The sequence below is a fragment of the Diabrotica undecimpunctata genome, chromosome 6 (genome assembly GCF_040954645.1).
Source record: "Diabrotica undecimpunctata isolate CICGRU chromosome 6, icDiaUnde3, whole genome shotgun sequence".
NCBI lineage: Eukaryota > Metazoa > Arthropoda > Insecta > Coleoptera > Chrysomelidae > Diabrotica > Diabrotica undecimpunctata.
In genome coordinates this window covers 140807888-140835428 of record NC_092808.1, presented here as the reverse complement: position 1 = coordinate 140835428, position 27541 = coordinate 140807888, and the positions used below count along the sequence as shown (strand labels likewise).

Genomic DNA, 27541 nt, shown 5'->3' with positions numbered 1-27541 from the left:
TAGTCTTCCGGAGGTGTAAATTTTAAAATGGATATTTTAACATAATCTCGGTTTCATCTTATTTTTAGATTTCTCGTGTTTTGCATTTAAATTTATAGTCGTAAAGAACTATTGGGAACTGTTTCACGGCTTCAGCGTAATAATTGTATTCGGTAATACGTGAGAGAATGTTTACGATATTTAATAAATTGTTTATTCTTGATTAAGTTACTTCGTGTTCGATAATTTGTATTTTTTAAATGAATATACGACAAAAATAGTTTCCTATTTTTTTTAAATTTAAAAAAAAATTTCTAAAGCTTACGGCAAGTGTTTTAATATTATTATAAACTGCTCAAGTAAAGTACGTTGTTCTACGAGTAGTATAGGCTTGATATAAAATTTTTGATGGCCTGTAAAGTGAGTTTACTGATTGTTACCAAATAAATCAGCAGTAAACTGTAATTATCTTCCAACAAAATGTGTGCAAGACTTGACGTTCTAGAGGTAGCATTTTGTTTGCTAAGCATAGGGGTGGACTTCAATAGTTATATGACAGCAGACTAAAGACTATGACAAGCAACAAATTACTAATTTTGAACGAAGAAAGAATAAGAACATCAGCTCTTCTTAGATCGTAAAGGAGTAAAATACTTATCTGTTCAACATCCACAAAATTCTGAAAATTGCGACATATAACTAATGTAATGTATAAGACTAAGAATGTGTAATTGGAATAAGGGATCGACTGGAAGGGATATGGGATCGGACAGCGATTTTTCTGCGCAACGGAATTGGCGCTTCGTCCCGCAGCAGATAATAATAAAAACTGCATTTTTATTATTATTGGAATGATTTATTACTTAAAGTTTTATAATTAGCTGTATTATGTTTGCAACTTTAAATATCCCAGTATTCCAAAATTAATACCATTTAGAATCCAAGAAGTAGGATGTGATTTACTAAAACCAGAGATGTTACTGTAGTGTTAAGAGGTCAAGATATGATCATGTCTATCTATATATATATATGACTATATTGACCTCTCAACACTGAAGCAACATCTGATATATTTACATCATAACTACGATAACTACCACATCCCCATTCATTATGATTATAACATATGTCCATAGCTTACTTTTCACATAGGCATCCTTCGGTTTGCTGCTGGAGCTCTGGAGATCCGTGTCTCATTCAGTTATTGTTTTAACTGTTACACCAAAAGGAAATTACAACTAGTTCCTCAACCATATCAATTTTTTCCCTCCAAATAAAAACTCCATACAAAACCACTAAAAACTTTTCCAAGTTCCAGATGTTATCTTTCAACATATAGGGCCTTAGTATTTTCTTAAGTTTACAGTTAATACGTCTACCAATTCTAGCCAGAATTAAATGTGAGGAATAAACAACTTGTCTCCGTCTTTATCAAACAGCAGCGATGTTTTTTATTCATTAGAAGTAAAGACAGTAAAGTACTACCATATTTCTAAGAGACTCATTAATATTCAGCTCAGAGGGTTCTTGCTCGTGGTATCAAATTCCATAAACCTGTTTTATGAAATGATTCGTTCTTTATATAATTTTACACCTCGAACAATATCACCCCCATGTTACGATCCTGTTCATAGGCGACCCTATGGTACCACAGTCGTCAGAGAGGAAAATGCCATTGAACTTCTAAAATTCATACGAACAAGGTAAATTTTGCCGAGAATATTAATTAAAAATATAATATTAATATTAATATTATTAATATTAATATTAATATTAATATTAATATTAATATTAATATTAATATTAATATTAATATTAATATTAATATTAATATTAATATTAATATTAATATTAATATTAATATTAATATTAATATTAATATTAATATTAATATTAATATTAATATTAATATTAATATTAATATTAATATTAATATTAATATTAATATTAATATTAATATTAATATTAATATTAATATTAATATTAATATTAATATTAATATTAATATTAATATTAATATTAATATTAATATTAATATTAATATTAGGGGGGTTTTTACCCCCCTACGAGGGGAATTTTATGGAGAAGCTTGGGGGGTAAAAGTGGTAAAGTTTCTGCATTATTTTGGGGTCCCAAAATTGATATTCCCGGCAAAATTCAGCTTCAAAATTTGTTGACGAGTGGACTACAGGAAATCTCGAAAGTTTTTTAATAGGTGCAATTCATACGTACGTGCAGTTCACATTCAAACAATATAACAGTTTTGACTAGGTGTAATAATTATTAAATTATTATTTAAAATTTCAGAATGTCCTATTTTTTGTTTTAATTATTTTGCTTGATTTTATAATCATTTTATATTATTTTTTTAAATGTGTCTAATCGTTTACCAACGTTTACATCATCTAAAAAATATATATTTTTTTATAATCAGAATGTATTCCTTTTTGATATTTTTTAATTATTAAAAAAATGAGCCGAAGTTTTTGACCATGGGTTTATGAAGGTTCGTGGGTTTTACATTTATTAAAACTATTAGAACACATCTTCCATGTTATTATAAAATTAAACTTTCATCAAAGATTCATTTTTAGTACATATCAAGCCAAATATAAACGTTTGTTTTTATATGATTCGTAAACGTTCAGGCAGCCATTCCACGCTGTGCTTGTTAAACGTAAAGTTATAAATGTAACAGCTGTCCGCTACTGCCAAGTTGTTTACATCGATTAATATCTTGTTTACTTCTCTTGATCTTAACCTTATATCCTGGGACTAAGCCTTAAAATGACGCACAAGTTTATTTCCTTTATTTTCTCGGAGTTGAACATTAACAAATCCCATCAAGTTTTTCGAAGGAAAACCGGTTTATTTTCATGTACTATTAAGTGTACTTAGATAAATTGGTTTGTCTTACCTATTTTATTTATTATCGAGCTAAGTCCAATTTAAGATAGGTAGTTATAAGACAGTAAATAGAAAAATGTAAAATAAAAACGTGTCAAATTATTAATTTAAATATCAACTAATCTCCTCAGATAAATAAGGATAAAGGTAATAGCTAAGTTCTGAAAACCATGTAAAATTAGAAAAATATAAATTTTGCGCATATATTGAGACATCCGGAAAGTACGGGTTCTATATTCAGTAATGTGGTAACGTGTCAAAATGACGGTTGTTATATTTTGTCCTATATCACTGTACATCATTTCAATTTCTGTAAAAAATTTTAAAAATATCATTTTTGCTGGCCGTGCCAATAAACTTCTCGTTATAATTTAAGCGCCTCGTGTAATCCTTACCTAAATTATTATTTTGCATTGTGACTCTTCTGTACAAAACAGTTATTAAGTATAATAAACCCTCAATAAACCTTTTTTTTTACTTTACTTACTTACTCCGTGGCGTTACAACCCTTCGTGGGTTTTAGCCGACTCGACAACATGCCTCCACTGTTTTCTGTCTTGAGCAACCTCCATCTAATTCTCCACGCCCATAGTGCTTAGGTCTCCTACTATATTATCTCGCCACCGGAGACGAGGGCGTCCGCGTGGTCTCCTTCCAGTTGGGACTTCCTCCCACACCAGTCTTACTGTTCGTTCGCCAGAATGTTTTCTGAGGTGTCCTTCCCATTGGAGTCTTCTGGACTTTATTTCTTTTATGATGTTGGCGTCTGGGTAAAGTTCTTCGAGCTCTTTGGTAGTTTTTATCCTATATTGTCCTGATGGTTCATCCAGCACAGGGCCAAAGATCTTCCTTAGGATTTTTCTTTCCCAAACACATAGTCTCTCTTCGTTTGCCTTTGTTATCGTCCACGTTTCGCTTCCATACATCACAACGGGTCGTATGATTGTTTTGTAGACCTGTATCTTCGTACGTCTTGTTAGTTGTTTCGATTTTATAAGGTTTTGGAGGGCAAAATACATCTGTTGTCGACCTGGATCCTGTTGTTTATTTCTTGTGATCCGTTATTGTCTTTAGTTATTGTTGTTCCAAGATACTTGTATTCTCTAATGCGCTCAAAGTTAGTCATCGATGGTGATGTTCTGTCTCTGCTTTGGTTATTGCGGCTCATATACATATATTTCGTCTTGTTTTCGTTGAATTGAAGCCCCATCTTCTCTGCTTCCTTCTCGAACTTCACGAAAGTCTCCTTCATCCTTAATCTTGTGTTTCCTATTAGATCGATATCGTCTGCAAATGCCAGTAGTAAGTTTGGTCCTTCTCAATGAAATACTATATTCGGTTTTTCGATTCTTGCACTTCTGATTATGTGTTCCAGAGCTAAGTTGAAGAGTTGTGGTGAAAGTGCATCTCCCTGTTTTAGTCTATTGTTTATTTCAAATGTCTCTGAGTATTGTTGTCCAACTCTCACCTTACATCGTTACCGTTCCATACACATCCATATCAACCTGACTAGTTTTTTTGAAAAACCAAGTTCCTACATCGCTGTCCACAGTCTGGCCCTGCATCCTCTATCAAACCTTTTTTACCGCTTGGGTGATAATATAATCCCTATTAGGACTATCCACTTTGCTGTTTTGACTGAAACTATCGGGGGTTTTTGTCTGCAAGTATAGACAATAATCGCTCAACGATTACCCTACAGTTCCGTCTATTTTCGACAACACAGAAAACATCAAAGTAACGGTATCTCTCTATTTAAATATATCTCTTTAAAATGACATATTTTTTCAATTTTATTTTATTTTCCGCTGTGCCAAGGTAAGTGATGTTTGACTAGTGTGTTTCCTGACCCCTGTTAAAGGGTAAGATATTTTTTATACCTTCTTGCTATTCTTTATTTTGTGTTTCTTTACTACTTTGCTTATTTTACTTTGTTTTTTTTTATTTACATCTAATTGATCAGAATTAGGAGTTTTTAAGAGACGAGTCGCGGTCCAAACAACTTTGGAAATCAATGGTATAGATATATATTGTATAGAACTGGTCGTGATGCATAAATTTGCATTTGTTTCTTTTTGTTTTTAAACAAGGTGTACTCGTATTATATTAACCCTTAATTTGGATTTGTATCTTATAGGCTACGTCCTTTTCAAATATTCAAATTGTCTTTCTCTTAAATCATTTACTCACTATTGTGTGTTAATTGTGTTGCCTATACGTCTACTAAACTCAAAAAGCTAATTGTACTGCCATCTATAGTGATCATTCAAAGTTAGTCACAATTGTTTTTAAGATGGTTGTCTAGTGAACGCCGATTAGAAAAAGGCTGCTAAGTTTTATTCAATATTAGTGTAAAAATAAGTATTTTGTTTTAATACAGAAGGTGAAGTTGTAGTATTTAGTTGTGTTGTGATCATCCATATATGAATATTTATATATAAATATCCAAAAGTGACAATACCGAACCATTTTTTAAGCTGTATCCTATAATCTACTTTGCCAAAGATAAAGCTTAATGGAACTTTTTTGTTATATATCTTATAGTTTACTTTGCCATATATTCAGGATTGTGAAATATTTTTGTTTTGTACCTATCCCACACTTTATTTCCAATTACATTAGTAGAATTTGTTTTAATGAAACGTTTCAAAATGAATTGATTTAGTTATATAAGTATAGTGCTTTCTTGATTTCAGCGAAATACCAATATGACATCATCAAGGTCCGAAAAAATTTTGGCATTACTTCCACCACCTTCATCTGATATGGATGATTCGAGCGATGAAGAAAATGAAAGTTATACTAAACCATCTAGAACTCAAAGTTCTAAAACCGATATAAGTTCTGAAGTCGAAAGTTTATCTTCTGAAGTTCAAGAGAAGATACAGATTCAGTATCCGAAACTGAACATTGACAACCAGAGCTATCATTACATCAATCTGCTTATAGTACGCCTAAATCTATTTGCAGTATATAAACCTGCTTTGAGTCCTCTAAAAACACGATCGTTACATCAGATACTCGGGCCATCTAAAGAGATTAACGACAATACTAACAAATTTAAAGGCAAATTACAAAAGTAAACAGAATTTGGTTAAATACCACTGGACAAAAGAAGAATTTCAATATCATGTGAACATTCCCGAAAATAACTTTTACCATTAGAATATTTCAAATGATCTATTAGAGTTGATTGTCAACAATACAAACCTTTATTCCATTCAGCAAACAGGTAAGTTACTAAAGATGAGATAAGTGACTTTATAGCAATAAAGATTTTAATGGGTATAATAGCTATGCCATCATACTTGGCTATATTCACTTCGCTAAAAGTGATCATATATAAACAACGATCAGTTCTACCGAATTCGGCCAGTTTTAAACATAGTGAGAAGAAATTGTTGTATTATAGAAGAAGAATAACGCCAGAGTATCGACGAGATGATGGTCCCTTATAAAAGGAAAAAGATTGGTTCACGGTGACAGTACCAAAAAAATGGGGTTTTAAAATATTTGTTAGGGCCGGTATTTCGGGTTTCGTGTACGATTTCATAATTTATGGGGAGATGATACTTTTAGTCAGCATACTTTTTCACAAAAAGAAGAATCCTTACAATTGATAGTTGCTAAAGTTGCTCGTGTTCTAAAACAATCAATGGGATCACCGGTGCTCTGTGTTATCTATGTCGATAATTTATTTTCAAGTTTTGATTTGTTTTACGTTCTTCGCCATGATTATGGAATTTTAGCCCTGGAAACAATGAGAAGGGATCTACTAAAAAATTGTGTTTTAGAAGATGATAAATCCCTGAAGAAAAAAGGAAGAGGGTCGTTTTGTTCAAGAAGTGACAACAGTAATAAAATAAATGCTGTGAAATGGTTTCACAACAAACCTGTTGTCCTAGCTAGTACATATATATCTTCTACATCTGTCCAAAGAATTAAAAGGTATGATAAAAGTCAGCGAGCAAAAATTGAAATCCCTTGTCCCTCTCTCATTAAACACAACAATTTTCACATGACTGGAGTAGGGTAGACTGGGGCTAGTTGTGCCACTTTGGACAAAATAATTTTTAACATTTTTTTCGTAATTTTTAGGGCTGTTAGATTACTTTAATGAGGTACTATTTTTAAATGGGAATCATTATTTGGGAACATCAGCAATTTTTAAGCAATACCTTACAGTATGTAAATAGTTTTACAAAATGCACATATTGTCACAATTTGCCCCAATATGGGGTAAGTTGTGACGAACTTGGGGCAGGTTGTGACAGTAAATATTTTTAAATATAATAAACTTTAGTTGGAGAATAATAACAAAGTTTCCATAATAAATTTATTTTATAGTTAAGTATAGATACATAAATGTTTGATAAATGTTTATGTAAGAAACAAATGTGTAGAAAAACATCTAGTGAATTTAAAGTAAAATAAAAAACTTAATCGCTATCGTCAATTTGTGCTGATTCTACTTGTAGTTCTGAAGAGTGGCAGTTTATACAAACATAATAAAGATCATCTTTTGTGCACTTTACATGAGCCCACCTCTTGCATTCCATACATTGCACCTAGTCTTCTCCTAACCTAGACTTTTTATATGGTCCCATACAAACTAAGCAAAAGTAATCTTCTTCCTCTTCTTCTGAGCTGTCTTCTCTTTTTCTTGTTGCGGTCTCTTTCTTTGGCGCTGCTTTTTTCTTAGGCAACAGTTGTTTTGAGTCAAATAATTTTTTCTTTATTTTATCCTCTTTGCACTTTATTGTTTCCTTCCTCTTTAACTCTTCACTGCGAATTGTCTCCTTGACAGGTGTGCTAGTCAAAATTCCAGATGTTAAGCTCTTGCGTTTTTTATTTTTTCGAGGACCAGCTTTTGGCAGAGGTCTTATATCCATAGGGCTGACAGGCAGAACTTCGGCATGGAATGATCCTGGTAGGTTGGCCTGCGATGATCCTTGTTGATATGGTCCTGGTTGATAGGTATGGGAGAGTCCTGGCTGGTTAGCATAATATGACGACGGTTCAGGTTCATCGAGATGCTGAAACTCTTTAAGCTGCCCAGCACTGGCTTCCTCATTACCATCTACGATGTCAATAGGCCTATTCAAAGGTCGGTCGGTCACCGAAGAACACAGAAAGTCTTCTTCATTAAAAATGTTTCTATTGAATTCCCATATTCCTGTAGAACGAAATCCTGCCTGAACATTTGTTGGTGTTACAGCTTTAGGTAATGCTGTTTTCACTATACTTGGGATGTCATAAATTGAGACTGTGTTTCCAGGATGAGATTTCATCCATCCACACATGGCGTCGTTTAAAAACTTCTTAAATGGACCAAAAACGGAAACATCCAGTGGTTGAAGTCTATTTGTTGTATGGGGAGGGAACGATAAGAGAGTAATACCGTGCTCTGTACAATAGTCAAGGACTTCGATATATAGGTGAGCACTGTGGTTGTCTAACAGAACTAAAACCGGTGATTTCTTTGAGCACCTTACTTTTTTTACAAAATGCTTCATAAAAAACAAAAAGTCCGGGCCTGTTATCCAGCCACTTGGGTTAGCAGTACCACAACAACCTACTGGCCCATCACGTACAAAATGCTCCTTGTAAAACTTACGTGGAAAAACGAACATAGGAGGAACTGAGTTACCCTCTGCGTTAATAGCAAGAACCATAGTAACATTGGTCCCCCTCTCAGCTGAAGTGATACCACCAACTCTTTTCTCGCCTTTCTTCGCTATGATTTTTACCGGTTTTTGGACAGTCCCAGTCCCTGTCTCGTCTATATTCCAAATATCATTAGCTGTAAAATGGTTTTGACTTAATACTAATTCGAGGTTATCAAAAAAGAGTCCGACATTGTGCTTGTTGAAACTTGTACTCCGACTTAAGCTGGTAGCCTCAGGAACACGAATAGACACATTATTGTTACGTTGCATGAACTTTGTAAACCAATCATTACTGGCGTGTTTTGTTGCTACCCAATTCTCAGGCACAAGAACTTTGTTCGCTATAGCAAATTCAAAAGCTAAACTTTTCATTTCTTTTGGGCTAATACCATAAAATATTTTCGCTGCCTGAACAGCATATTCACAGAGCTCTTCTTCTTGTTGTTGTGAAAATATCATTCGAGGTCTTTTGTAACCCATTTCTACCACTCCATCTGGATTGGTTTGTTGTTTTTTTATATATCTAAGTAAGGACATCCGGTTAACGCCATATTTTTCAGCTGCTTGCCTTAAACTACACGATCCAGACTTAACATCTAACGAAGCCGACTCGTAACTGTTTATATTACTCCGACCACGTTCCGTTTTCCTTTTATAATTTCTCACCATTATCTGTAACAAACCCATAAACATGCATTAAAATTAGTAGGGGCATGTTGTGACACTGTCACAATCTGCCCCAAGCCTTTCGTCACAACTAGCCCCACCGTACGCCATTTTACATAAAGCCACTTGCACAGACCTTGACACGTCGTATAGAAACCAAACTGTGTCTTACTAGAGAGAAATAAACAAACTATCTACTACAACTAGAATAAGTTTCTTACCTTGTGGTTTGAAAGTGAAATAACAATTCAAAGACAACAGCAAAATTTTACTTCGTTACAACGAAATGACATATAATTTTATAAAGCGGCAGAAACGCATAGCATCACAACCAAACTACACAAACAGACTGAGGACATGCGGACGTGGAATTCTGGGTAACCGGGCGACGCTGCTACCTATGGTTAGTCTATAAAACTATTTGTCACAACATGCCCCTGTCACAACTAGCCCCGATCTACCCTAGATCTGATGGGTATGCTGGTAAGCCTTTACAGAATTCCCCTAAAAACTCATCGCTGGTATCTGTCCATATTTGCACAAATTCCAGATATTTGTATAAATAACGCATGGATTCTGTATAGAAGGCATAAAAATATTTTACAACACACGTCCAAAGATTACTCTCAAATATTTTAGACAGTGCATAGCAGAGGCTCTAACAGCAAAGGGCAGAAAAAATAAGAGAGTGTTTGCCGAGCAAAACGAAGAAAATAAAGAAAAATTAAAAAGTGCGTTCTGCCGAGACCATCAGAGGAAATACGATTTAATAAAGTTGATCATTTTTCTATTTATGATACCAAAGGCAAATGTAGTAGAGACACAATGGTCATGTTCTCTTAGATTGTGTTTAGTAAAGGATAGAAATTGTTTTAATTCTTTTCATAATAGTACATTAAGTGAGTTTTACAACAGTTTTGGTTAATTTTGACTAGAATGAAAATTTATTGTCTTACTTTATCACTTTTTGCTTTCATTTTTTACTAAAGAACTAGATTTAGTACTTTTAGTTTCTGCTTTTATTGTGAGGTTTCATCTACAATCTTAGACTATGTCTCTTATAAGATACATAATAAACTTTTACAATAAATTTGGATATTTGATTATGTATCTTCTGGGATACACTTCATATCTCCCTTATTCATATGGGGAGGCCATATGAATAAGGAAGGCCATATGATTGAAGGATTTTTATGGCCATAAAAATGGAGAAAATGCGTTGTGATATACCATATCACACTACCTAAACAACAATTTGACAAAAATTACTGTTATATTAAAGCTTGCCAAATTAAGTCACATTGAGAGCTCCGTTTGATTCGCCAATTAGCTATACATAGCCCTTTTCGATAACATAGTTGATAAAAAAATGTAAAATAATCAACTTATATACATCCAAACAATTTATAAATAGTGACCAAAAAAGTCCTTGAAGTGGACTAATCTTGACTAGATGTCCCCTTATGTCAAATATCATCAAATTAATCGCATAAATATTATAATAATAATTACTTTATTCTAATCTGCTTTGTAGTTATAATGTTCCGCTTGGTAATGAATATAATTAACAGAAAAATATACAATATTACAATGATTTCTTAATTTTTTTGATGTTTTTGCATCTTTTTGTATCATTAATTTATTTTTGGTAAAATTGTGAAAGCATTAGTTCCATTAACAGATTTCGTTGACAAGTTTCAAGCTATTTTAAAATGAACAAATGGTTGAAATAACATAGGAGTATGTTTGTTTATATTAACATTAATTTCAGGCAATTAATGGTAACCTTATGCATTACCTTGCACAATGTATTTATAATCATAGTATTCATTTACGTTAGCCCATAAAATGATACTAAAATGAACGTACATAAAAGTTTGATAGGTTTTAAGAATAAAACTGTAATAAGCTTAAAATTAAATTACAAGTTTTAACAAAAAGATATATAAAGGGGTCATTTTCATCAAATCAAATATAGGTAAAAATGAATATATCATTAAGTTGTTTAAACAGAATGTAAAAGACTAAGGAAGATTCCAAATAAATCGATGAAGAATAAATTGACGCATAGAAAAATAAATAGACACTTGGTTTTATATGCTAAAGGATGAGTTATCCAACAAATGATCAATAAAGTTAATATGGCATTGTATAATGTATAAGAATGGTTGTTAGAACATCATCTATCTCTCTCTATAGATAAATGTGAAGCTGTATGGTTTTCGAAGGAAAAACGCAAAATTATTACCCCATTATTACGGCATCTAAGATCAGAATAGCCATGATGATTGCCAACCTCCGTCGCGGAGATGGCACGTGAAGAAGAAGAAGATTACCCCAGAAATCAAACTTAGTAACACAATTATACCATTAAAAGATCAAGTTAAATTTTTAGGCATATTTTTTCAAAATCATCTGAAGTGGGACAAACATGTTGATAATATTTTAGTTAAAAACAAGAAAAATATTAATATTTTATTGATAATTTGCAGAGTATGGTGGGGTGCAGACCCTAGGACTCTTTTAATAGTCTTTAATGCTTTAATAAGATCTCACTTAGACTATGGTTTTAATTTTAACAAATATGGTTGTCATATGAGTATTAAAATTCATTACCTCCAGAGCCACTTAGACCGTTTCCCAGAAAATCTTGGTGATCTTAGTGAGGAACAAGGGGAACGCTTCCACCAAGATATCAAAACGATGGAAGAGAGGTATCAGGAAAGATGGGACAATCACATGATGGCGAATTACTGCTGGAGTCTTCAAAGGGACCGTCCTTTTAAAGCTTTTGCAAGAAAATCATATAAAAGGAAGTTTTTAACATCATATAAAAGGAAGTTTTTTATTTGGCCCTTATTAAGTGGCCTTGAGTTGGTTTAGAGCCAGACTTTTTCAGCGTCACCACCAAATTGAGCTGGCGTATCACCATGGAATGGAAGCCATAGAAACAAAAGAAGAAGAAGGAGACACTTGTTTCGTAAATTTCGCTAACAGTACTTTCTAATTTATAATTTGTTATTATTGTTAATATTATTGTTAATCAAAATTTATTTGGATGCGAAAACTTATAAAATCGATTTTCTTTAATGTATGTAAACATCACTAACTATTTTTACTGTATACGAAATTAATTAATAAATTTGTTCTTTAAGTTGAAAGAAAACGGTGTTTGTCTGTTACCTGAGTTTGCTCAGAATTTCAACATTATGTGTTATATTAGACAAATTTTAAAAGAAACATATGCAAAATGAACAAAATACTTCAAGAAATCTAATTTTAGCAATTGTTTATGGAAAGAATACCAAAAGAACTTTCTACAAAATTAGGGTTAACCAATCAGTTCTAGAACACACTCATTAAACCATTGATTTTTTGTCAGTATCAGTCAGAAATATTATTTCTAACTGACATCAATCTAAAGTCTTCTTCATTATTATTTTAATTATCTTAAGCCAGATGTCTGTCTTTTGCGCCATGCAAAAGATTGCCAGTGTTATTTATGCCTGTCCAGTTCTTTATGTTCCGTAGCCACAAAATTTGTTTGCGACCTACTCCTCTCTTGCCTTTAATCTTTACCTGGATGATTAGTTGAGGGATTGCGTATTTTTTTCCTCTCAGAATATGACCGAGATATCCAATTTTTCGTACCTTGATCAAATTGAGTCTAAAGTCTAAGCAGTTTTATTTCCCGATCAATCCCTCGGAAGTGCAGTGAACAGAGTGAATATTATCAAGCGTATACAGTGATAAAATCCACAAGGAAAATAAATTCCTGCAGCTGGCTGTATACCATGTATCACAAAAAGAGGTTTAAATCTTTGTATGTAGGTATATTTAAAAAACCCTTAAAAGGGCTACATCAAAAAACACAAAAGAGTGTTTTTTGATGTAGCCCTTAATATACTTACATACAAAGATTTAAACCTTTTTTTTATACAGTGATAGTTGTAATTTTGGCGAGTACGTGATTTTTCCGTACAAAAATACTTGTGTCCGTAAAATCGGTAATAATTGTTCGACACATCTACGATTTTGGTTTTGATCCTTATTTATACATTTTTTTCTTTTATCGCAATGTACTCCCAGAACTTGGTCCTTTACTCGATCTAAATTTTTGCTCGCAAGCGACTCTGTAGTAGTATAATACTTCAAATACCTCAGTGAAATGGTAGTTAACATATTAACTTCTTACTTCTTCAATGACATATAATATGAAACAAAAGTGCTTCCCCAAGAAAGAAACGCTTTCGTATGATAAGGATCCAAGTCTTTGGGTTGAAAATGAGTGAGATATTGATGCCTGTAGATGCTCCTATTGATGTGATTTTTGCGGTAGCCATTTTGGATGAGGACTTGGTTTTAAAGAAGAGTGGTTAGAGGATCTACTTGCATTTTTGCAAAGGCGTATTGATCTGAAGACAAGGATATTATTGGCTTAATTAGTTTGTGAAGGTAAGCGATAAGAGTTGACATGCAATTAGAAGTTGGTATTCGTGGATTTTCGGTAAACATAGTACTAAAAACCTTGGGATTGATTTTCCTCTTATGAGAACGTTAAGAAACGGTAGGAATGAATTACTTTTCGTCTTAATCGTGAAGTGAATGCTAGGATATATACCTCTTAAATAAGTTTTAAAAAATACCAAAGCATCCTTGATGTGAAGCCTAGTAACGAATGTATTGTCAACGTCAACATGTAGCCAACATTGATGCGGATAATGCTTGGATTTCGAAGTCTTTCATGAAGATTTGAGCAATTAATTGAGAGAGTGGGGAGCTCATTAAGGCACCATTTATTGGTAGATATTGTAGAATTGATTTTGAAAGATTAAATAAGTGTTGGGCATGCAATTTTTAATGAGAGATAAGTGGTCTTGCTGGATACTGTATTTAGTTTACAGAATGTTTAGGTTTTCGTTTATAGTAAAGTTTGTAAAGAGTGAAACGATGTTGATACTTACTAGAATGTCTGAGAGTAAGATAGGGTATTATTTAAGAAGTTCGATAAAATGAAAATAATTTTTGACGAAGGATGAAGCATATTCGGTTAGAGGTTGTAGAGTTTTTTCTAAGTATTTTGCCAATGGTTGTGTAGGGCAGTTTTATGCGTTGACAATAGGACGTACAGTAGAAGGATTTATATCTACATAGTTGTATTAACAATGAAGTGTTACAACAACTTAATTCCACAAAAAAACTATTCTAATTATATTTAAACCTTTGTTCCAAAAGTTCTTAAATCTTTGAGTTATATTGATTTCAAATCCAATATTTATATTATCTAATATAATGATTATCACTACCAGAAATTTAATTTAAAAATAACTCGTCAATAGACAAAAACTTACCGAGGTTCAAAAAAGATTATCCTAGTTTAACTGTGCCCTGAAACAAAAATATTTTGGTAAATCGTTTGGATTTTTGGAAAGTACACTAAAATTTAGATGAAAACAATAAATCAATTTAAATCATAATATAATAGTATTTTTACAATTATAATATTGTTAATTTGTTAAGTGATATTAACAAAAAGCATTCATCGAATTCGAACGTATCAATTTGAAATACTGCGACTTCTGGAGATAGCATATCTCCCTGTTTAAAGCCACTATTTATTATAAAAAGTTTGACAATTTTTCTTTCAGTTTTACTGCACTTATATATTCCTCTACACAACTTTTTGCAAGATTAATTAATTTCTTCGGTATGCTTAGTTACCTGACTTCTCTTATGTTCAGCCTGATCGTGGATAAAATAATAAAAAAGTAAGAATTAAAAAAGGATACCAAATGGAAGAAAAACAACTTAAAATAAGTTGCTATGCAGATAAGGCAATATCAATCTGTCAAAGTGAAGATGATTTACAACGTATGCTGCACCAATTTAATATAACCGCCATAAAATTTAACATTTTCCCCACAAAAATCAAAATACATGGTTATGACATACTTCAGTCGTCAGAGATATCATACGAACAAGCTGAATTTTGCTGAGAATGTCAATTTTGGGATTTGGACGAAAAAATCGATTTAGTAAGAATCTGTACGAAGTAAAAACACACGTTTCAAATAAAAAATGTAGCTGAAATAGTTTCGAATAAAAATGTTTAGTAGAACTTGTTGTGTAGAATAAACGGTTCTCTCAGAAACAGTGCTTGAAGAATCGGTGATTTTGAATGTTAGTTATGCGCGAAATCAATTTTAAATAAAATTTATATCAATTCGACGGTAAAAATTCGATATCTTCAGATCAGAGTTTCCAATCGACAAAAATTAAAATGCGTTTTAAAGGTAAAGAGAACAGCGTTCTCAAGCCATTTTTATATTTTGCAGCAAATAAAGTCAACTTTAATAAATCTGTTCAATAAATAAACGTTGCGCAATTATTTCCGTTTTTTAGGATTCTCATAATATCAATAAAATTTATTAATTTTAAAGACCGGTCGTAGTGGGATTTTTATTATTAGAGCCTAATCTTCAAAACCAATAACATGAAATTTCGATTTTGAGTTTTGGCAACAAATATGAGGCATTTGAAATATGCCTAAAAAAACACAGAATTGAAACTTGTACTTTACACAGTTTTAAACGTTCTATATCGTTCGTAATGTGAAAGTTTATTTTAGGTACATTTGTTGCCAAAACTCAAAAACTAATATTTCATGCTATGAGTTTTAAATATTAGGCTATAACATTGGAAATTCTTTAGTGACCATTAGAAATGTTTACTTATTTAACACCTTTATAAAAACTGGCTTCATTTACGGCAAAATACAAAAATTGGATGCGAAAGCTACTTTTTTAAATTTTTGATTTTGATTTTTTGAAAACGCATTTTGATCTTTGTGAATAGGACACTCTGATTAAAGGATATCGAATTTTTACTGTCGAGTTGATACAAAATTTTATTTCAAATTGATTGAAATTGAGAGAACTGTTCAATCTACACAAAAAGTGCTAATTAACATTTTTGTTCAAAATGATCTCAGCTATATTTTTTATTTAAAACATTTTTTCTACAGCGTATAGATTCTTGGTAAATCGCTTTTTTCCGTTTTCCCCATACAAATGGGGTTTTAGGGGAAAGCCAGTGCGTGGTAGTGGTTAATTCTTTGCAGATGTTTTGGAGCCACAAAATTGACATTCTTAGTAAAATTCAGCTTGTTACTATGTTTTTTACAGGTTCAGTGGCATTTTCGTCTCTGTCGACTGGGGTAACAGCAAATCTACTAAGATCAGATCGAAATTAGAGCTCGAGGGTCAGCTAATAGAACAAGTCATGGAGTTTAAATATCTAGTATCACACTATTTAGCTATGGAAAGTTCGAAACAGAAATGGAAGATCAAGCGAATAAAGCAAGCAGAGCCACAGGTTGCATGAATGAAACAATATGGCAGAATTTACAAATTAGTCATCAGACCATTAATGGCATATGCGACAGAAACACGACCTGACACACGGAGAAAAAATATTGGTACTTGCTTCTTTTTCCAAATTTGAAAGATCAGCTGATTAATTAAATTTACTAAAGTTTCTCTTCCATTTTTAAAACACTATGCAGATATACTTAGTAAGGTTTACTGGGGCTTTGTTTTCTTTTAGCTCCCAGATAGCTATTAACATTTTTTCCAGTGTAGTAACTTTTACTATGGATTCCGCCTTAAACTACACATATTGCTGCCTGGCTTTATTTACTTGCACATTTAGCAGTTCGTCCACGTTGCTCATAGTATCTGTTCTAGGTTTCTATGACTCAAGCTTTCTGCTTAACCAGTTTACCTTCGTCATTCTTTATAACAGTTTCAACCCTTGATTAAAAACCATTTTTTATATTCTTTACTATCCAAAGAATTAATTATAAATTCTATTTACTCGATAATATAATTGCTGTGCTCTTTTTTGAAAATATTCCGGAATCCCTGTATTTTTGGATATTTTGTATGTTGGGATGCTGCATCCATTACATGTCAAGTTTAATTTCCCACTTTTTTTGCATGTGAAACATACAAATTTTTTGCAGAGACTATGTGAAAAAATGAGAACCGATTAAGGATCGCAGAAAGAAGAATTCTTATAGAAATATATAGACATGTTAAGAATAATACCACACTAAAATATAGAGTAAGAAATAACCGAGAATTGGATGAATTATATAGCCCTAAAGATAAAGTACAAATAATACAGGCATAAAGATTAAGAGGTGCTGGTCACGCCAAGCGACAAGATCAGCCTGTCGTAAAGCTGGTCTGGTAGGAGAACCAGTTAAGTAAGCGTCCGCTAGAGAAGATATTGAAGAAGCAAAAGCACTAATGATTGAGCTTTGCAAGTGGTGGCAGATTGTTAAGTCTGCGAAAACACACCTCGAGTTGCAGTGTTGAGAAGAAGAAGTATTTCGATATGTTGAGATTACATAATAAATGCTTAAAATTATAAATTAAAACGACATAATATTGTCGATGTTTAAAGATTAACTTTCCGGGATTACGATGGTCTCTACCCGAAACGACACCCTCATTTGGGTTGTTCAGAAGACACCAGCCAAATAACAGAAATGAAATCCATAAAATAGCTGAAGAATTCTAACGAAGGTCAACATAAAATACAGAGCACACTTAACGAGATAAAAAGAGAAGGGGGGTGGTTAATCAGGCTTTAGAAGATATACTAGAAATTACCAAGGACGAAATAAAACATGCGTTTAAAAAGATGAAAACTGGGAATGCAATGGGAGAAGAATATATAGCAGTGAGTGAGAAGACTCTTAAAATTAGAAATAAGTTCTCCTACAGAAAACTAAAAGTCTACTCAACTTATGTCTATATGACAGCATAATTCCAAGTGATTAGACCAAAGTTTTAATGATATTAATCTATAAAACAGGAGCGTACGAAAATCGAAAACTATATCTATAACTCTCCTCTTCCACTTTTATATACTTTTTATTAAAATAGTCACCTATGGACTAAATTTTTATCAACCAATAGAACAAACCTGTTTTCGCTCTGGTTTCTGTACGAATAATCATCTCATATCGATAAAAACCTTAATAGAGAAAACCGTAGAATACAACTGCCACTAGTACTAGTTTTTGTGTTGATTTTCAAAAGGCTTTCGATACGATAGAATTGAACGCAAAAATCAAAGCTTTAGCCTAGTGTCGTGTGAATTACAGATACATACGGTTAATTTATAACTTTTATAAAAAATGAAAAGCAAGTATGCGACTCCATGAAAAAAATAACGAATTTCCATTGGGGAGAAGAGTTAGATAAGGAGACCACTATGTCACTCAAGCTATTCACAGCAATACTGAAGTGTTTTCGAAAAACTCAATTCGTACAAAACCAGGATAATATCGACGGAAAAATGCTTAATAATTTTTGATTTACCGACGATATGGTCCTCACGGACGATGATTTCTCTATGAGCAGAAATAATGGTTAATGAACTTTCACATGCAACCAAAGAATAGGAAAAAGTCGGATTGCAAATAAAAAAAGTAAAACAAATTTTATAACAAACTTGGTCATCCGAGGAACAATAAAATTAGAAAACAACACAATACAAAGAAAAATTGAAGAACATATTTAATAGTGTAATCCTTATGCTTACTAAAAGCTCACTAAAAATAATGCTGGTTAACTGAAAATCGCACAGACGAAAATGAAAAGATCAGTATTGATCAATTTAAGATCGCGTTAAAATCGAAGACATTCGCAAAAGAACGGAAATAGAAAACATCATCGAAAAAATTTAAATTCTAAAATCTAGATTTGCAGAATATGTAGTAAAGTAGTGGATCTAGACCTTTGCTTTGGGAGAAGACAACTTCCAATTTGAAAGAGGGGACCTTCGAATGAAAAACCAACCAATGGAGATAAAAAAGATAAACCCAAACTACATGAAAGACATAGATGATAGGTTTTTTTTAATTTTGGATCTTCTTAGAGAGGAACTTTTTCCATTTCCCCCGTGTATTCGTCACTGATGTAGTACGACTTAGCGATGATAAATGGGCTATGGTATTATTGGAATGCAAACCTCGTGAAAGTAAAAGAAGCAGGGGAAGAGCACCGACGCCATAGACATATGACATACGGAGAATCGAGCACATAACTGGATGAAAATTTAGGAAAATAAAAGTTTTCTGGATGGGTATAGAGAAGGCTTATGTTCAGCAGTAGACGAGAAAAGCTGGATGATGATGTACTTCACCCGTATTATTCCGTTTCCAGCATTTTTATTATTCTCTTTTTTGTGTAAATATTGTGTAGATTTCGAAATTACTACCTTTATTTTGATTTTCGTGTATGTTAATATAATAATATTAAGTTTGTTGAAATTCGTTTTCTCATAAAACAGCTTTCTTTTAGCTTTTTATTGATGGGTAAATTCTCCTTTTTGATTAAGCATAATCTATATTGATCTTAAATGATTAACAAATTGATCATTATGAAATTGATCGAAATGATAAATTCATTTGATAATTTTTTTTATTTTGTGGTTAAATTATTATTACTAAATACAAAATACAAAAGTATTAGTACTGTCATGGGATATAGATTTTTCAGTGGATTGATTCTTTAATGCAGGGAATGCGTACTAAACAAATAATGTTTATATTATTATGTTGATTGCTTGACTCTTGCGTGTGGAATAATTTGCCACTATAAACTTGCAAACGGCATTGATTTTTTTCATTTCTAATACTAAACGCAGATTGTTTTGAAAATAGGATGACGAATCCTGTTGATATTGGCCAAGTTTAGTAATGGACAAAAATAGTCTTTAAAAAACAACTCTTTTTCAGTATATTATACTAATAAAGTAAAATTTATACATAAATGCATTAACCTTGAATAAATGATAGTTACGTAAATGTCTGAAGATTTAAGAACCTTAAAGGTGTTCGTAAAAACTTAATATTTTTGGATAGTTTGAGAAAACGTATACGAACTAATATTATACTGGGCAACACAATTATTTTAAAATAAATTTTGCCTTTTTATAGTACAGTTTTTACTCTAGAGATATAAGTTCTTAAAATACTGTAGTAGATTATATTAGTTATTTAAATATTGCAAGGCAATTTTAAATTGTTTTGACAAACTCAGTTCTGATTTTTTAGTTATGTCTTTTTCTACTGCTCCCTTTGAGCATTTCTCAGATTTTCATAATTTTTGCTGTGCATGTACTCCATGTGCCTTTATTCGGGGTGGGCATAAGTAAGTTAACCAATTTGCATACCAAACAAAAAGAAAAAAACTATACAGAAAACTGGTTTATTGTTTTGATTATTTATATACAAAAGTAATTATGGTTTTAAAGTTACTGTTTGGGTTCAAACTGCAGACCACCCTCGTCAATATAGGTATGACACGCTTATTTACGCTTTTGCAGGTTCTATCAAAGAATTCTGTGTTCCTGCGGATTGCATCGAACTCCTCTTGGATTCTTGTTTTTAAAAATGTTTAATATCGTAATAGGGTGGCGAACACTTTGGTTTTGAGTACTCCCCACAGAACAAAATCACATGGCGCGTAACGGTGCTCTCACTTCTTCCTCTTCTTCCTATCCACATGCCAAACTCGGTATTCAAATATTCGCGAACTGCAAGTTCGAAGTGCATCGAAGCGCAATCTTAACCAATAGCAAATACCTGCAAACTCTCGATTATTTTCAAAAGTACCCTTCAAATCAATAGGCAGTTCAAGAAAATTTTCTGCATTAAGGTGCACTCAAAAAATACGGACCAACTAGACCACTGGCGTGATCACAGCCCACACTGTTACTGCCTGAAGATTTAACTCATGAGCAATAGTTTCGTGAGAGTTTTCATCTGCCCAGTAAACACAATTGTGTCGGTTAATCCGCCCGTTTAGTTAAAACTCCGCTTATCACTCCAAAGATTTTGTTTATAAAATTGTGCGTCGTCTTCTGCACAAGCAGTATACCACTCGCAAAATTTAAGTCTACGGTCAGAGTCGTCTTTCCTTAGCGCATGTATAAGCGTTTACGATAACAGTGATCATTTAATTTCTTTAAAATGCGTAGAGTTAATCTCGGCGAGATATAACTATTTGAAACGATACACGAACTGTAGATTGCTTGGGCGTCTCAACAGTGTTTGAGCAACGAGTTACATATTTTCCTCCGTCGCTTGCAAGAACGGGAACCACTACGCTGAGCATCTAACACTGACCTACAATGTTGAAATTTAATTGGAATCTAATTGAAACGATACACGAACTGCAGATTGCTTGGGTGTCTCAACAATGTTTGAGCAACGAGTTCCATATTGTCTTCTGTCCCTTCCACAGAAGGGCAACCGCTACGCTAAGCGTCTAACACCGACTCACTTTGTTGAAACTTCTTATGCAACTTTTAAACCATTTTCCTTGTAAGAACAGGCTTATTTGGATACGTCGTGGCAAATTCATTGAATATCGTCTAATAATCTACATGATAACGCAGGTACGAAGTCAACAGACAGATTCGTTCTTCTGTAATGTATTTCCCATCTCTCATTGCACCAATTTCATGATACTACAGCAACATCGTACATCGACAACGCCACGCACCAATTCAGTACGGCAAGCACCACTGCCCCATCCCAACTATTTTTGAACCATGTCAGCTAGCGTTAACTGACTTATGCCCACTGACCATATACGTTTCCACCTTTGTTCTTTTGTATTGAAATTTTCCCGTTTTTCTTATCAAAAACTTCCAAATAATTTTTTCAAAATCTCTTCTTGTTCTTATTTCTGTATAAGCAATTATCCTTGTTTACTCGCGGATTGTTGACATTATGGAAGATGTTACTCCATCTCTTGCGCGGTCAGATTATACTTCTACCACAATGATTTATCTTTTGCTATGTTAGCAACTGTTGCGTCCATCATTCTACTGATACGAATTCTATTCTTTTTTCTGTATAGTCTCCACTCGTTTATAATCTGTACATTACATTTAAATCTGATCTCGCCACTCCTTTCGCTCTCTTAGCGTGTTTTCTGTAATTCTTTTGAGTATTTTTATTTTTTTTTATTTCTACTATTTTTAGGTTCCTCTGTATCTTGGCTGTGTCGGGTCTTGTTTCTGATTCGTAGGCTCTTACGGTAGGGATTGATCTTACACTGGCCTTATAAATTTTTGATTTTATTTTAATGTTAATATGTCAGTTATGTCATATACAGGGTGTTTCAAAAAAAGGTAACCCCGTCTCTAGGGTAGGTAAAAAACTGAAAAATAATTGGGGTTTGCTTAGTAAAAAATTTTTGTAACGCCATCCGTTTTCAAGATACAGGGCTTTGAAGAAAAAAAATTTTACGCATTTTTTACGATTTTGCCGAAACTACTGGCAACATTGTAATGAAATTTTATACTAATATGTTTTGGAAGCTGATACATCCCATGAATTTGTTTTTATATCTAATTCTCATAGAGGGCGCTGGTTACACGGATCGTACTAAGTATTAGTCAATATAACTTTTTTAAGAGTATAATTATTAATCAAAATTTCAAGTAAACTTAAACATCATTCAATTTTACACGAGAAAGTGCTCTTGGTAAAACTCGATACTGTGTACCGTTTTCGGAATATTTTGATTTGAAAATTATGAAGTAATAATTGATGCTGATATAAAATAGTTAGTAATTAAACAAAACTCACAAGAAGAAAATTAAATTAATGACTAAGAACATAAAATAAAATTCAATTACAGTAAGTGTTCAAAATGCTTTCCGTTTTCGCGAATACACAAGTCTATTCTTTTTTCTAAAGATTCCATTAACCTTCTAAACGGTAGGGGATCAGCTATGATGTCATTAAATTGACGTTGAATTCTTTCTTCCAATTCTTGGCGTGAATTTACCTCTGTAGCATAGACTTTTTCCTTAATATACGACCAAACTGGGTATTCCAAAGGGTTAAAATCGCATGACCGAGGAGGCCAATAAATCGGAGCTTCTGCACCTCTACCAATCCATCGATTCGGAAAATGATTACTCAACCAATTACGACACCTTCTATCAAAGTGTGGTGGAGCTCCATTGTGCATAAAAAATAAAGATTTTCGCTCGTTTAGCGTTAAATCTTCTAATATCTCGAATAAGGAATTGTTTAAAAAATCAAGACCATTTAAATTTCCAGGTAGAAATATGATAACCTATTAATTTGTTCCCTAAAGTTGCTGCCCAAACATTAACTTTAAATGAGTGTTGGTAATGTGATACCCTTTTGACTCGTGGATTCTCATCGCATTATGGGAGTTAAACTTACCTTGTCGCGTAAAGGTGGCCTCGTCCATAAAAAGAATGCATTTTAAAAAATTTGGATTGTGGGCTGTCCTTTGTTGCAATGTTTCACAAAAATCCACTCTAACCGGTAGATCATCTGGCAAGAGCTCTTGGACTTGTCTGTAATGATAAGGATGTAATTGCTGTTCTTTCAGTATCCGCCAAGTACTTGAAGAAGAAGTATTTGTTTGTCTTGCTATATTCCTAACGCTAACTGTTGGATCTTGATCAAGTAAATTTAAAATATTATTTTCTGTATTAATTGTACTTGTTGTTCTTGGTCTACCAGAATTTATTTTATTTGGTCTCACATTCCCAGTTTCTCGAGAACGTCGTTCAACGGCTCTAAATGTTTTTTTACTTGCTAAGTTTCTTCTAGGAAACTTTTCTGCATAACGTGTCACAGCTGCACTAGAACATCCTAAACATTCGCGTAAGGTTAATAACATGTCAGTGTATTCAACATTTGAGTACATTTTGATTTGAATTTACAAATAACAAGGTTTCAAAACTCTAATTATTGTTGATTTATCGTCATAACAATCAATAAATATCAGATTTCCATGGCACACTTGGAAAAAATAGAGGTATACCTATTAGAACTTTATCATTACTACCAGCATCAATTATTACTTCATAATTTTCAAATCAAAATATTCCGAAAACGGTACACAGTATCGAAATTTACCAAAGGTACCTTTTTCGTGTAAAATTGAATGATGTTTAAGTTTACTTAAAATTTTGATTAATAATTATACTCTTAAAAAAGTTATATTGACAAATACTTAGTACAATCCTTGTAACTAGCGCCCTCTCTGAGAATCAGATATAAAAACAAATTCATGGGATGTATCAGCTTCCAAAACATATTCGTATAAAATTTTGTTACAATGTTGCCAGTAGTTTCGGCAAAATCATAAAAAATGCGTAAATTTTTTTTTTCTTCAACGCCCCGTATCTTGAAAACGGATGGCGTTACAAAAATTTTTTACTAAACAAACCCCAATTATTTTTCAGTTTTTTACCTACCCTAGAGACGGGGTTACCTTTTGTTGAAACACCCTGTAGTGTTATTAGGACATCCTGCTTATTTATGTGCTCTTTGAACTTGATCTCTTACTTATTTTTAGACGTCTTCACAGCTGGACAGTATAATCGTTAGTTAATTTATATTCATATTTTGTTCAATGATAACTCCATCGACATCTTATTTGTTCGTCACTAATTACTATTGTTATGGTTTTCTTAGTTGCAATTGTCATGTTAAATTCTTTTGCTTTTGTATTAAATCGGTGAACTAGTCTGTGAAGGCTATTTTCATTTTGGGCTATCGATATTGTATCGTCTGCGTAACAGAAATTTTTAATTTCATTGTTCCCTATTCTGTATCCTCTACCCTTATTGACGCTGTTTATGACTTTATCCACGATAAGATTGAATAACGTAGGCCTTACTGAATCTCCCTCTCTTATTCCATTGCATGAATCTATAGATTGCGTAAGTTGTCCATGTATTCTGACTTCCATCTTGTTGTTTTGATAGACGTTTTCAATAGCTTTTATAATCTCCAGCAGTGTCTCTCTATTACACAAAAGATGTATTACATGTTTAAATATTACTTTTTCAAATGTTTTCTTCAAGTCTCTTTGTAAATTACAGAACTCATTTTAACTTACATACAGATAAGATTCCATAATTAATACAATTTTACGACAAAAAGGATAATTTTCTAGCGATTTATTTCCATTAAATGTATAATATGTAGCTATTAAATTGTTAAAATTAGATCAGTCTGATTGATGAGTTTCATTTCATACAAAGATTTAGATGTGGAAGTAAAAAAAGTATTAATATCAATGTAAAAATAATCTAGTGTATATATTCTGCGAATTAATATGCAGTTTTTTTTTAATAATTAACAAAATTTAGTTGCATCTGATCCAAGCACAAGCTTTAAACGAAATATACAATTTATTACGTCAATGACGAAAAAAAAAAACAAATCTGGTTTAGGTGAGTCACAGTGTAGTTTTAACAATAACAAAATTTCCAAAAAGGATTCACAAAGTTATAAATATTTTTTTTTTATATTTAGCATATTTTTTACTAACATTTAATATAAAAATATGAGGTGAATATAAAATGATATATTAAAAGAATACAAAGATGACTTGTAAAATAGGAATTATTTTTAACAAAAGCTGCATAACCAACTACATTGTTGTATTTCCTATGTATAGGTGAAATTATTCTTATTACAGCAGTAAACATAGACAATAGTGACCTATTAACAATAAGGAAAAGAGTATTCCATCGATGGGTGGAATACTTTAACTGGGTACTTAATATAGAGGAAAAGGAGAAAACCTGAAAGACCAGAACGTAAAGGAACCACTAACAATTTTTGAAGTTAAAGACAGTTAAAATATAGCCAGAAGCAAATTACCCCGTGTTCAATTTTTCACATGCGAAAAACCATGTCATATTTTCGCTGTATTAATTTCTATTATTATCTAACTCAATTTTAAAATCATTACCCTAATTCATCCCTTTCTACTCTCGCTTCTACCCCACTCCTTTAGAAATACAGACAGTTTTAACATAGAAAACGACCACTCTCTCTCAACTGTTGACTGCCACTACCAACAGACGTACTCTCTTGACTGTTGACTTTCGCTAGCAACAGACGTCCTTACACTTGACTATTGACTTTCGCTAGTAACAGACGTCCTCTCACTCGACTGTTGACTGCCATTAGTAACAGATATTCTCCCTCTCTCTCTCTCTCTGATAGTTACGCGAAAAATACCGCGAATCCTCTTTTGAATCGTAGAGTCAACAAATGCAAATATGCTCTATCCCTTGATCTTAGTGTTAGTACTGCGAGGCACGTGTTTAGAAACTGGCAAAGACAGGTCCCCAGGTACGAGGAACAACTGCAAGTTAAAGCCTATAAATACCGCGAGTGTGTGTGTAATAGAAGTATTGGTAGGACTTTTTATAAAATTGATTTGGCTATTATCTGTATAAACATCAACAGAAAAGAATTTAAGGCAAACACAAATTAATGTAGAAGTTTAAATGGCGATCTCTTAACAACAAGAACATACGTACTAAACCGATGGACGGAATATTTTAACCAGATACTTAATATAGAGGAAGAAGAAAACCCAGAAGACGAAAGCTGCGAGGTAAGCGGAGCAGACGAGAGGGAGGAGGATCCACCAACGATCCTGGAAGTTAAAGACGCTGTAAACAAACTAGCCAGAAACAAATCACCCGGAATAGATAATCTCCCAGCGGAATTATATAAAGAAGGTGGCCACGATATCATAATAGCCCTAGAGCAGCTTATAAAAGAAATATGGATACAGAAGTCCCTTCCCAATGATTGGAATATTGAAATACTTTGCACCATACACAAAAAGGGTGATATCTTTGAATGCTCTAACTATCGAGGAATTACGCTCCTAAATGCAGCGTATAAAATATTCTCCAATATACTATGCCATCGTATGGCACCATATGCAGAGCGAATAATAGGACGATACCAGGCAGGTTTCAGAGGTGGTAAATCAACAATTCATCAGATTTCAACCCTAAGACAAATTCTAAAGAAAACACTGGAATACGGTGTAGACAAGCACCACATATTTATAGACTAAAAGGCAGCCTACGACTCTGTAAATAGAAGAGAATTGTTTAGAGCAATGATAGACCTAGGAGTACCAAATCAGTTGGTAAGTTTAACCAAACTAACCCTTGAAAAAGTTGAATGCAAAGTACGAATCCAGGGGGAAGTCTCTGAACCTTTTAAAACAAATAACGGGCTACGTCAGGGAGACCCACTCTCCTGTATACTATTCAATCTAGCTCTGGAAAAAGTAATACGTACGTCACAAATCACAACTACCGGTTCAATATATAACAAATCTGTGCAAATCTTAGCATATGCTGATGATATCAATATTGTTGGGAGAACGGAAAACGCAGCACGAGAGGCGTACGTAGCATTA

At 32.9% G+C, this 27541-nt stretch overlaps 1 protein-coding gene across 1 annotated transcript in view; it reads right to left on the bottom strand.

Moving 5' to 3' along the window:
* Positions 1-27541, bottom strand: part of LOC140443985 (sodium-coupled monocarboxylate transporter 1-like) — a 244311-nt gene that overhangs the window by 197478 nt on the left and 19292 nt on the right. The window contains exon 2 of the mRNA XM_072535536.1: positions 14573-14609. The gene's annotated coding sequence lies outside the window, so the exon portion shown is untranslated. The remainder of the gene's footprint in view (positions 1-14572; positions 14610-27541) is intronic.